This window comes from Cupressus sempervirens, chromosome 5 (assembly GCF_028749045.1).
Source record: "Cupressus sempervirens isolate cs-2001-9-10 chromosome 5, ASM2874904v1, whole genome shotgun sequence".
Taxonomy (NCBI): Eukaryota; Viridiplantae; Streptophyta; class Pinopsida; order Cupressales; family Cupressaceae; genus Cupressus; species Cupressus sempervirens.
The window spans coordinates 138,684,628-138,697,283 of NC_143122.1; positions in this window are offsets into that span (position 1 = coordinate 138,684,628).

Below are 12,656 nucleotides of genomic sequence, written 5' to 3' on the forward strand. Positions count from 1 at the left end.
GAGTTATAAGTCAAAGTTTTGAATTATGCAAATTTTGTTGATAATATTGGTTCATTGAAAATGTCATTTTTCAACAAAGTTTTATTAGATCAATTAGAAAATTGAGTCTAATGGTTTTGGGGAGAAACTTTTATCTACCAAACAAATACGTGGGTTAGGTAAAATGTGAAATTTCTCCACTTGATATCTAAATTGGAAAACGTAAACTGAAACTTCCACATTTAAATTCAAGTATGTAAATTTAGCAAAACCAAAACATGTGTTTACATTGTGTATTCTTTATGCTATTGTTTTGGGTTTTGGGTTGACTAGTGTTGACCAATTATAGGACGTCTACCAAAGGCTTGGGGGTTATGCGATTGTGATGTCATGATGATGTTTTAATCTCGATCTTTATAAACCCAAACATGGTTATGTGATGGAATGCTCTATGTAATGTTTGTAATTATTGATTGTTATAGTTGAGTTTCTTATGTATGAGACACTTGACCCAATCATTTTTGGTTCATCGATCAGTTATCCTTGGTTATTTTTCCAGTCACCATGATGGAGCTGAAATGTTATTTTATGATGTCATGTTGTGACATGTTTTGAATCAACCATTTTGGAGTCTTCAATCAGTATGATTGAGATATATTTTCGTTATTGAGAACCAATGGATACTTTTGATTATCAGTGATGCTTCAGTTGCCAATAGAGAGCTGTTGTGGTCATGATTTTCTATGGATGCTTGCTCATGGAGATTTGATGCTTTTATGCATATTTGATAATTTTATTATGGATTATCTTTTGTGATTTTGAGATTTATGATTCCATGAGCTTAGGGTAGGTTATCTACATGTAGTGTCGGGAAGTGGCTTGCAATGGGGGCTGGGGCCCTAAGAGGCTTTCGGGATAACTCATTGCAAGTTAGTTAATAAGTGAAAACATTCACACCTAATACTAATTGAATGAACCTAAAAAGATAATTGTTTTGTTCTTGCCCATGCCTTGAGTGCTTGTACAGACTAGGATGGGAGTAGAGAGAACACATGGTTGCGACCTTGCATTCCATAGTATGCCTTGTCAGTATGAGAGGATACTAGTGGCTGCATGAGGATCAGTATGGACCCATGGAGTTTAGCTAACTGCCAGGGTAACTTGTACATGATATATGCGATGACACTTTCCCACTTGCATAGTAGGTTCCTACATGTCTTTGTGTGCCTCTGGGAATTAGATGTCAGTTTTGTGATTGGAACCTTTGAGTTAGTATACCTTTAGGATTCTTGGACTTATAGAGAATTATGCTATGTGTTTTGGATAGCCTATTTAGGACTTGAGATTATCTCCTCAGCACAGTGGGAGTGGACCACTTAGGTACCACGCGGTCGGGTGGTAGTATTTTTCCACTCTTATCATTTGAGATTCATTGAGACATCGTGGCTGATGTGTCCTTCGTGATGGTGGATATGTATCCTTTCATTGATGATTAGCATATGTTAGATGATGTTATCTTATGCTTATTTTTACATGTTAGATTACTTTTTGCATATGATATAGTATATGTTAGGAGTGACATTCCTACTATGTTAATATTGATGATCTCTTCAGTGATTTGGAATGTTATGCATGGAGGAATGGCTAGGGCCCATGATGGTCTAATGATGCTATTAACAGTTAGGAGGAACTGTGCACTTAGTTTATTATGTTTGATCTTTATGATGGATGTATATATCTTCTATGATGATGTATCATGTGTATCTTTTGATTATCTTTACTTTGATGTATCATGGATTAGAATAGGATGATGTACCATATTTCACATATGTATATTCTTTTAAGCTTTTCATACCCTATGACATGTATAGTGGATGATTGAGCATTTGAAATGTAATGTATAAACATTGGACTTATCATTATTATTTCATGTGGTTGTTGTATTAGATGGATTCAATAATGTTAGTTGATTTAGATGTAATTCAACGTTAAGGGATCCTTAAAGAATGTAACCAGTTGTGTATGTTATGTTTACTTTTAGATGTAAATTGCTATTGCTTCCATTATGATGCATAAGTTATTTGTGGTATTTACTTTTATTAAAATAAAAAAATGCTACCAAACTTAGTGAAATTTTAGGTTAATTCTTTGGATCCCTTGGCAGGGCATTACAATTTAGCAGTCATACCTTCATAAAAGTAATCAAATGATTTTTATTCTTCTAGTTCCTTCATAGGTTCAGCCTCATATACTTTATATATTCATCAAATTTCCCATTTGCACTTTCCACAACTTTGTTAGTGTTAGTATTTAAACACTCATAAGCTTTACTTCTTCTGAAATAACCTAGGAATATACCTTCTTCACTTTTTTCATCTAGTTTACCATTTTTGAAATGTTTGAGAATAAAGCATTTGCTTCCAAATACCTTAAAATATTTTACATTGGGTGAGTATCCATACCATAGTTCAAAAGGTTTTGAATGAGTACCTTTCTTGACTTGTACATGATTCAAGGTATAGATAGTTGTACTTACAACTTCTCTCCAATATTTTAAAGCAACATTTTTCTGCATGATGAGTGTCCTAGCACAGTCCATTATAGCCTTGTTCCTCCTTTCAACAATTCCATTTTGTGGATAGGTTATAGGAGTAGATGAATGTCTTTTGATTCCTCTGTCATTATAGAACATCTCAAACTCATTTGATGTAAATTCTCCTCCTTTGTTAGATCTCAAATATTTCATACTTTTACTTTCTTCCTTCTCAACTCTTCCTAAGTACCACTTAAACATTTGGAAAACATCAAATTTCTATTTTAGAAACATAACTATCATCATGTTCTAGAATAATCATCAACAAGTAGCATAATGCACTTATCTCCTTTGTAGCTTTGCACTTCAATTGGTCCACACAACTCAATATGAACAATCTCTAGTATTCCTTTAGAGGTATGAGTTTTTCTCTTAACACTTGACTTTGTCATTTTGCCTAAATGACATTTTTTACACATTATATTATCAAGCTTCTTCAACTTAGGGAAACCTCTAACTTTTCTCATGTTATTGATACTGACCAAGTTATCAAAATTAACATGACATAACCTCTTGTGCCATAGCCATACATCATCAAATTTTACAACTAAAAGAGTAGCATCCTCTACATCAAGGTAGAATAGATTACTCCTATGTTTTCCACCCTTTCCAATCAATTTTCCATCAGTATCATATATCTTAGCAATCTTGTTTTCAAACTCAACCTTACATATCAAATTATTTAGTTGTGACACACTCAATGGATTATAGTTAAGTCCTTCAACATAGTAAGAATTGCCACAAAAAATCTTTTCTATGAGTTTGATAGAGCCTTTTCCTTTATCAAAAATGGTGCATCATTACCAAATATTACACTATTTCCATCATAAAAGCTCAAGGTAATGAACTTACCTTTATCTCCAGTCATGTGATATGAACACCCACTATCAATGATCCATCTATCATTCTTGTCCACACAAGACATAGGTGCAGTTGCCTCATCTTCATCAGATTCATCCTTCATTGCAACATACACCACTTCATCATCATGTTCATTAGATTCATCTTTTGTTTCCTCTTCAACAATGTAGAAAGACTTCTTGACTTTATCTTTGTAATCTTTTTTTTCTTCATCTCTTCTACTTTTTTACCTGTGACCACCTCTATAGTTCTTCTTGTCTAGACATCTAGTAGCAATATGACCAATCTCATTGTAATTGAAAAAATGATAGATAGTTTACCTTTAAACTTGCCTTTACCTCTATGAAATCTCCTTGTCAATAGTGCTTAAAGTTGATCTACATCCCCCTCATCTGTATCACTATCACTGAACACATATTTTGTTCTTTTCTTTTTCACACTAGATTCTTTTAGTAACAACTTAGCTTTTGAAGGTAGATTTAATATTTTCAAGTTTGTAATTATCAAAGTTAGATAGCTTGAAAGTAGTGAGTCTACCTACCAGACCTTCAAGATTTAGATCATTCCTTGGTATACATCTCAGTTCTTGAATTACAAAAACTCTAATATTATATATAAGCAACAATGTTCTTAAAACTTTTCTTAGTATAGTATCATCATCTATTTTACTAGTAGCTTCTCTTATTACATTAACAACATCTTTTATCCTTGAGAAATATTTTTTGTTGGAAATATATAAGAGGATTAACTGAGAGGGGATTGGTGAGTCAATTAGTACAAAAAAAGTCCTAGATCCCTTAGATATCAGTACAAAATAAACTCCATTGATGCTTGGAAAACACACAAAAATGTTGTAACTCCATAAATACTGAAAATGTTCGATAAATACTTAACATAAAAATATTAAGATGTTATTTGTGATTACTTGTTACTTTAACTTAGTGGCAAACTCATAAGAAAAATAACATGAACAAATTTGACACCAAGATTTAATGTGGAAACCTAATTTGGGAAAAGCCACCAATTGCAACTAGTTACTAATTTTCAGTCTTCTAAAGTGAGCCCTATTAGGAACCAACCCTGTTAAAGGTTACAAAATATAATGTTAAGCGTGACCTTGTTAGAGGATTCAATCATCCTATTAGGAGTGGTGTTGTTAGAGATCTTTGGAAAATTCAATAGAAATGTCACCTTGTTAGAGGATTTACAAATAACTATTAAGCCAATTCTGTTAAGAGATTTAGATCACTGCTACAATGGTTAGAGAGTAGCAATGAGATGACCTAATTTGGATGCAATTGAATTATTGATTATAGAACTCAATTTTTTCTTGTATACTTGATCCTTCTTGATCAAATATATCTTTTCAACTCTATATGGATATTTTTTTTATCCTTCTAATTTTCTTCCTCTTAGTCATCAAAATTTCAATTTATTTCACTCTTCTAATCCTTAACTTGATCTTATACTTATATCTTTCATATTGTCAAGTTGGCTAGAATAAAACTTACAATAATTAATATTTATCTCCCCAGTTGGCTAAAACCAACAAACAAATTCATTAAACTCAATGTGCCAAAATAAAAAAAATCTTTTATTAGCCGACTTTGCTCTATAGTCACTAACTTAGAAATGATTTTCCTATTTTAACCAAGTGAACTCAGTCAATACTACATATACACAAAGTTCCTTTGGTAACTAAGAGAGCATCATTAACATTGGTTCCATCTAACATTTTTTTCATTAACCAAGTGAGCTCGATTAAAACTCATCTTTCACAAACTTTCTTCTAGTACTTAAGTAAACTTGGTAGATACTGCCTTCTAAACTATTCAAACTTTGGAATGTTTAGTAAACATAGAAAAATGTCTTCAATGCCTAAGTGAGCTTGGCATACACTGATTGGCAATAACATTTTGTGTAGCATCAAAGATAAAACAAAATTAATCTATTGTTCCAACAATTTCCCTTTTTCGCATTGATGGAAATACAACATGCCATAATACAATAAAATTTTAGAGAAAGAATAAAGTAAGGAGCATATCTCTAAATTCATTCAAATTCTCATCCATGAGAACTCTCTTTATCAGTGTGAATTATTTCTGCCTTCTTTTTCTCCCTCTATCAAAAAACTTCTATCTACTACAACTTCTTTTGATAGAAAAACTCTGACTTTGATGTCAGACTAAGTTCAATCTCCCTCTTTGACATCTCTTCTATTTACAAAATTTCTATGAGATATGACAACAAACTTCTCCCTCTTTGAAATCTCATGCCAAAGATAATGGTTAGGGAATATCAATGTACCTCAAGTACATATTCATTTGCAATATGCCCTTGTCAATATTGCATCAACTAATTGATCTTCAACATGCTCTAGTTGATGCATCACTAAACTTCATTTAGTGAGCTTCAGATAGGGGAATGACCCCCAGCTTACCTATTAGATACATAAATGCATCCTTAGGCAATAGCTTGGTGAATATATCTACAATTTTTTTCGTTGTATTTACATATTCAAATTTGACTTCTTTATTTTGAACCAATTCTCTCAAGAAATGATATTTTATAGAAATGTGTTTTGTTTTGGTATGCATCAATGGATTCTTTGATATATTGATTGTACTGGTGTTGCCATAGTATATGACTACTAGATCCTTGATCTCTGCCTTCATACCTGCTAACAATTGTTGGAACCAAACAATATTAGAACAATTGACTACTCATGCCACATATTTTTCCTCTGCTATAGACTGAGAGATACAATTTTGTTGCTTTCTTGTCCAAGACACTAGTCTTTTATTAAGAAAGAATGCTCCACCACTAGTGTTTTTTTTGTCCTCAATACTTCCTACCCAATCAACATTAGTGAATACTTTTAAGTCCAAATTGCCTCCTATTTTGTACCATAAGGCATAGTCTTCAGTATCTCTTAGATATTTCACGATTCTCTTGATTTCCATCATGTGATTTTCTTTGGGATTTGCAAAGAATCTTGCTACCATATCGATTGCTAGTGCAATATTAGGTCTTGTATGCACTACATACTACAATTTTCCAATCATTGATCTGTATGTGGTTTGATCTACCTCTTTGGAATCATCATTTTTATAAAGTTTATGTCTAGTATTTATAGGGGTGTTGGAAATATTCAAGACTATGCTAAGTTACTAAGAGGGGAGGGGTGAATTAGTAACTTCTAAATTTTTTGCAAATTTTAATTCTTAATCAATAAGTCAATTAACACTTAATTCATTATATCTAATCTAATTGCATGCGGTTGAAATTGAAAACATGAAAGCATCCATAACACTTGAACACAAAGATTTGGTGACCCAAAAACCTTCCAAATAGAAAGTAAAATTGGGGTGGGGATGATAACCACAAAATTTAATACTATAGCATAAAGTTGCCTTGTTAAGGCTTACATTGATCACTTCTGATGATCTACAATATTAGAAGCAAATAAGACTACTAGGTTCACATTGTGAGAGGATTTACAAACATAGAATGAAGTATGCACTTGGTAAAGAGATTTAGAAAAGATTGTTAGGTCTACCTTGTTAGAGAATTTTGACTGGTTCACTTATTAGGATGAAGCAGTAGATCTTTAATTTGCAATTGATTTTTCTGATAGAGATTCCTTAGCATACTGATCACCTTTCTATGATAGATTTGTCTTTGCTACTCCTTGTATTGTTATGGCCTTTATAGTTCTTTATATGCTCCTATCATAACTTGAACTTTTTTGCATCCACATTATATATTCTTAGACATTCGCATTCTTGTCCTTACTCTTGCTTGCATTGGATATGATACAATACATCACACATATATAAAAATCCAATTTACAAAATTACAAAGTCAGCCATGACACAAGTTAACATAAATATTACAGAGTTAGCCAACATGAAAACACTCGAGTTCTGAAGACTAACTTGGTAAGGTTCTGATACTCAACATCCACTATCAGTGCTTGGCATCATCATGCTCTTGGTAGACATAGAAGCTTGATCCATATTAATCACTTTTAAGTAGTCTTGAACTTGGTTTGCACTACTGACTCAGTAGATATTGTGAAACTCAGTAAACACTAGATCAGTTGGTTACCATGAAGTAGCTCGGTTAACACTGGCTTCGCATCACATGAACTATGAACTTGGTAGATACTGCAATGCTTGATAAACATATGCTTTGTATCACATGAACTACAAACTTAGTAGATACTACAATGCTCAGTAAACATAGGCTTCACATCACATGAACTGTGAACTCGATAGCCATTGATAAATTTGGTATATACTAAAATGCTCGATTTGAACTGTTGAACTTCACATTGATTGAATTTTCTTGGTAACCACTGAAATTAGTCCAAAAGACTCGATAGAAATTGTAGAACTCAGTGGCTACTGAATTACATGGTAAACACTATAGAATATTCAATGATCTTAATAGCTATACATAATCTAAATAAGTGTGTGTCACTAATAATAAACTTGACTAATATGTCAACAATCTCCCCCTTTAGAATTAGTGTCAAAAACACTTATTAGCCCAAAATTGAATTCCTTGTATTCATCACCATGTGATTCTAGCTTGGTCTATTTTGAGATTTTTCAAAATTGATCTTTGTAGGTATATATAGAGTATTTCTTCACCATAACATGTTTCTCCCCCATATTATGTGATCCATTATGTACATATAACTTTTCTCCTACATACATAACATATCTCCCCCTATAACTTTTCTCCCATATCTCATCTCCCCCTTTTTGATAGTAATGCCAAAAATTTATTCTAACATATTCACATGGAGACACCAAAATAGGATAAGAATTCAAAGTGTACCTTGAGGGTAATTTCCAAGGTTTTATCCCATTTTTCTTGTAATACCTTGAATGTATGAATGAAAATGTTCACTTTTACTGATAAGTCAATCATGTGGTTAGCAACAGAGAAGTTGTTATCATGGATCAGAGTCTTTGAATATACAATGTGTTTCTGCAAAGCATCCATGAATGGAAGGATCATATTTTTTATACCAACCAATGTTGAATGGACCCTTGCTTCTTCTCTTAACAATTTATCTTGCAAGTCTAAAAAAAATCTAATCTTCTTGAAATGTGCAGAGCTTGAACTAGGGTCAAGTTGAAGCTGTTAAGAACTTTCTTTAAGATCTATATCAATTTTGGACAATTTTTCTTTTACTTCCTTTATATACTCAGTGACATCACATAGTTTTGCAAAAAGTAACGACACGTTTGAACAAGACACCTCAAGATTGACCAAAATTTTTGAAAGGTCAACTTGATGAATGACTATGTGTTGAGCAATGTGCTCCAACACTTTATTATTGAATTTATTTTCAATCTTTTCAACCAGCTTTTCTTGACCTTTGGTGTCCTCATTAAACTTTTGGACTACTTCTCCAAGATGAAACAAAATAGGTTGAGAAGAATCAACCTCAATTCCCATAGCCTCAGTTAAGATATTCTTGGCATCATCTATAATCTTGTACTCTCTGTCTCTTTCCTCTCTCATTCTTTGCTGTTTGACCTTTTTCTGAAGGAGTTCACCAAATATGTGCATTTGGTCTACTAAAAGATTGTAGATATCCCATTTGGGAATTTCTATTTCCTCATCCAAATCTATATCTTCTTCTATCTCCTTTCCTTTCAAAAATTTTGTACTCGATTGAGCCTTAGGCTCAACTGTCCTTGCACTTATTGCTTTTGTGCTCGAAATGGAAACAATAGTGGACATACTAAGACTTGCAGTAAAAAATGTTATAATACTGAATAATGGAATACTTATAGAGATGCTAGAAGAATCTAAAATTGATGAAGTCAAAATTGTAGAATCCAAAACTCAAGTAGACAAAAATGGAGAGCTTACATGGGATGCACTCAAAACTATAGAAGTTAAAATTGGAGGAGTGAAGACTGAAGAACTCAACTCAGTAGATCAAGAAGTAGTCTATAGCTTAGTTGATGAAGTGGAAGTCACTTCTATCAATGATATGTTGAGCTAAGTTGGGGCAAAGCATGATTGGACATTTGATGTATCTATAGTAGTCACAACCAAACTTGCTAAAGCTGTCTCCATAATTGATGTAGTCAATGGTTTGCTCAGGGAGTGAGGAAGTGAGGCAATGACTACAACAACTTTCTTGATTGGGTCAATCTCCTTATCATCTTTCTTATCTTCCTTGGTAGCTTCTTCACCTTGATCCTCTTCATCTTCTTCATTATCGAAATGAGTCACTTCTTCAACATTTTCCTCCTTATCTTCTTCTTCATCAACATCCTTTACTTCAATTGGAAATTCACTTGGTTTATGAAAATGATAAATGTTCTTCCAAGTGTTTGTAGCATTCTTAACAGCATTCTCCATATCCTTAATCAAAACTAAATAGGTATTAAACCTTAGAGTAAGTTTTTCTTCATTTTTCTTTAAAGACTCTCTCACCTTAGCATCTGATATGCTCAATAGTAACTTTCTTATGGTTTGTGCATATATGTCTTTGGATATTTGCATGGAAAAATCTCATCTTGGCTTGATCTTTTCTAGAAATTCACTAGAGACTTGAGAGCCGATCTGGTCTAGTGAGTACTTCCACTTACCCATTTTTCTCATCACTAGTTCTTCAACTTTTTTTTGCTCTGCCTCTATTCTTGTCTCATATTTCAAATATTTAAAGTTTTTTTATTCTAGCTCCTTCCAATTTCTTTAACTTTTACTGGAAGGTGGGTGCAGGTTTGTTGAATATAATGTCACTTCCTTTCTTCCATGACCTCCTTGTGAAGACTACAATGGATGATTTTTTAGGCTTGGTGATGATTACCTTGCCATTTTTCTTCAAAGGTTCTTCTTATTTGTTAGATTCTTCATCATCCTCTACCTATTCCTCATCCTCACCTTTGCCCTCAATTAACAAGAGAGGTGCACTTGATTTCAGTTTAGCTATCCTTCTCTTCCCTTTGTTAACCACCTAAGAGAGTTTTATCTCTAGCTCAATTTTGGCCTTAGCTTCATCATAGGTTCCAAAATAAGGGGCCTTGGGATCAATAGGTTCATTGACAAGGGCTTCAATGATATCCTTGGTCTCATCAATGTTCACCTCATAGCCAAGAGGCTTGACCCACACAACTCTAGGCTTAACTACCTAGATATATACCTTGTCATAGTCCACCATGAAGCACACATCATCCTTTTAGTCCTCAACTAACTTCTTTGGAAATTTGAACCTATTGTTCATTTTATCTTTGAACATATCGAGGTATTTTTCCATGGTGCTATCATAATTCTCTCCCATTTCTTCAATATATTCATTTATTTGGTAGAGTATAGGCACGTCTTTTCTCCAAACTACAGTGCCTTTGGAAGGGAAGAAATTTTGGACATAAAAGAATAAACAAGTTAAGAGAGAACCAAATTTGTATAGGTTATTTTTGGAAGTTCTAAAACTTTCCATATTCTTATTGAATTGTCTCAATAATAAGTCAGCAAGGTTGTCTCAATAATAACTCACCAGGGTCATAAGGTAAGTTATTCTTCACCACTTTATATGCCAAATCCACCGCTTCACATGATACACTGTTAGGATGGCTTGAACTATATATCTTATGAGCTATAACATGAATTCTAGACTTCAACTTTGTATCAATAACACTACTTATTTTCATACCTTTGTCATCCCACTTGGCTAGGATTTTTTTCTCCAACTTTTCTCAACCTAGGGTTTTAGTTGTTTTGGCTTTGGTGAGCATAGGAATGCCAGTGATTTGATGAATCATTTTCTTGGTTATCAATATTGGCTACTCTAACCATAGTTGTTTGTTATGCACCCAACTAAGGATTTACCTAATCCATTTTATTTGAAATTCTCAGAGCATATGGGGAATATGTGTTAAACCTTTTGCTTCCAAATGTTGATGCTCATGTTTTAGGGTTCCATCAACACATAATTGACCTAGGGCATCATCCATCTCTAGAGTATTGATTTCTTGAATAGTACATTTAAAATGAGTTCAAATATCATTAACAAGAAGTACCTTGGTAGGGATTTAAGATTGAGCTCCGCTTGGGTCTAAGGTTTCAGCAACCATGAGCATGAGCTTGAAATCTAGCACTTTCCATTCAACACCTCAAACCAACATGTCAAAACCTTTCTTGACCTTTTTGTTGCTGGATGCCATTTTTACTTGATAGCTCGAGAGAACTTCGAAAACTTTTGCAAGAAATTCACTCAAATCACTTGACCACATAGAAAATAGCTCTTTGCAATGGCACTCAAAAATTTGTGGTAAGAAATGAATTCAATTCCATGCTTTTTTGTTAAATTTTTTCCATTAATTCTTAGTATGGAGGTAGAATGCTTGACATTATGCTTGATAGTCTATCATCCACTATTTTGTATTGACCACTTAGTGAACTCTTCATTACTCGGTAATCATAAGTGCCTTTGTTACTCTTGACCTTGTTCGGTAGATTTCATGACCTAACCTTACTCGGTAGAGAAGGTAACTTGGTAATAACTGATATTGATCTTTCTCAGTGATCCCTTTGTATCTTGCATACAGGTTTGGATCTTTGTCACCTTTCAATTGGAACTAATTCAGATGTCTTCTTTGATAGCCTGGTTCCAGTTCTTCCTTAAGAACTTAATTAGGAATGGTAGATTCACCCAATTCTTGAATGACTTGACCATCATTGCTTGGACTAGTATCCTCAGTAGACTTAGGAATCCATTGCTATCTCATTTTCTTTCAAATGTTATCAGCCTTTTCCTTCTTTTCATCTTCAATTTTACTAGTATTCATACAATTTTTGGCAAGATGACCAAGTTTTGTACAAATAAAACATCTTTTAGTGGTATCTCTTTTCCTCATATGATTTTTAAGAAAATTCATACCAGTGTGTCCAAATTCTCCATAGTAATTATATCTACACTAGGTATTGTAGTCCCAACCAAATATTGCTTTCATAATTTGTTCTGTAGGATTCAATGTCATTGTTTTTCATTCTAGTGCCTTGTGTCCATGTTTCTTACATTTATGATAGTTGCCTTCAAATTTTGGTTTCTCTGTGCATTCATTAGCCCTGTGTCCATGTTGATTGCAATTATAGCATTTTCCATTGAATTTTATTTTTCCATTGTTCCAACATTTGTTTGATGTATGACCTATCTTACCATAATGACTGCAAGTAGGTCTTTGATTCT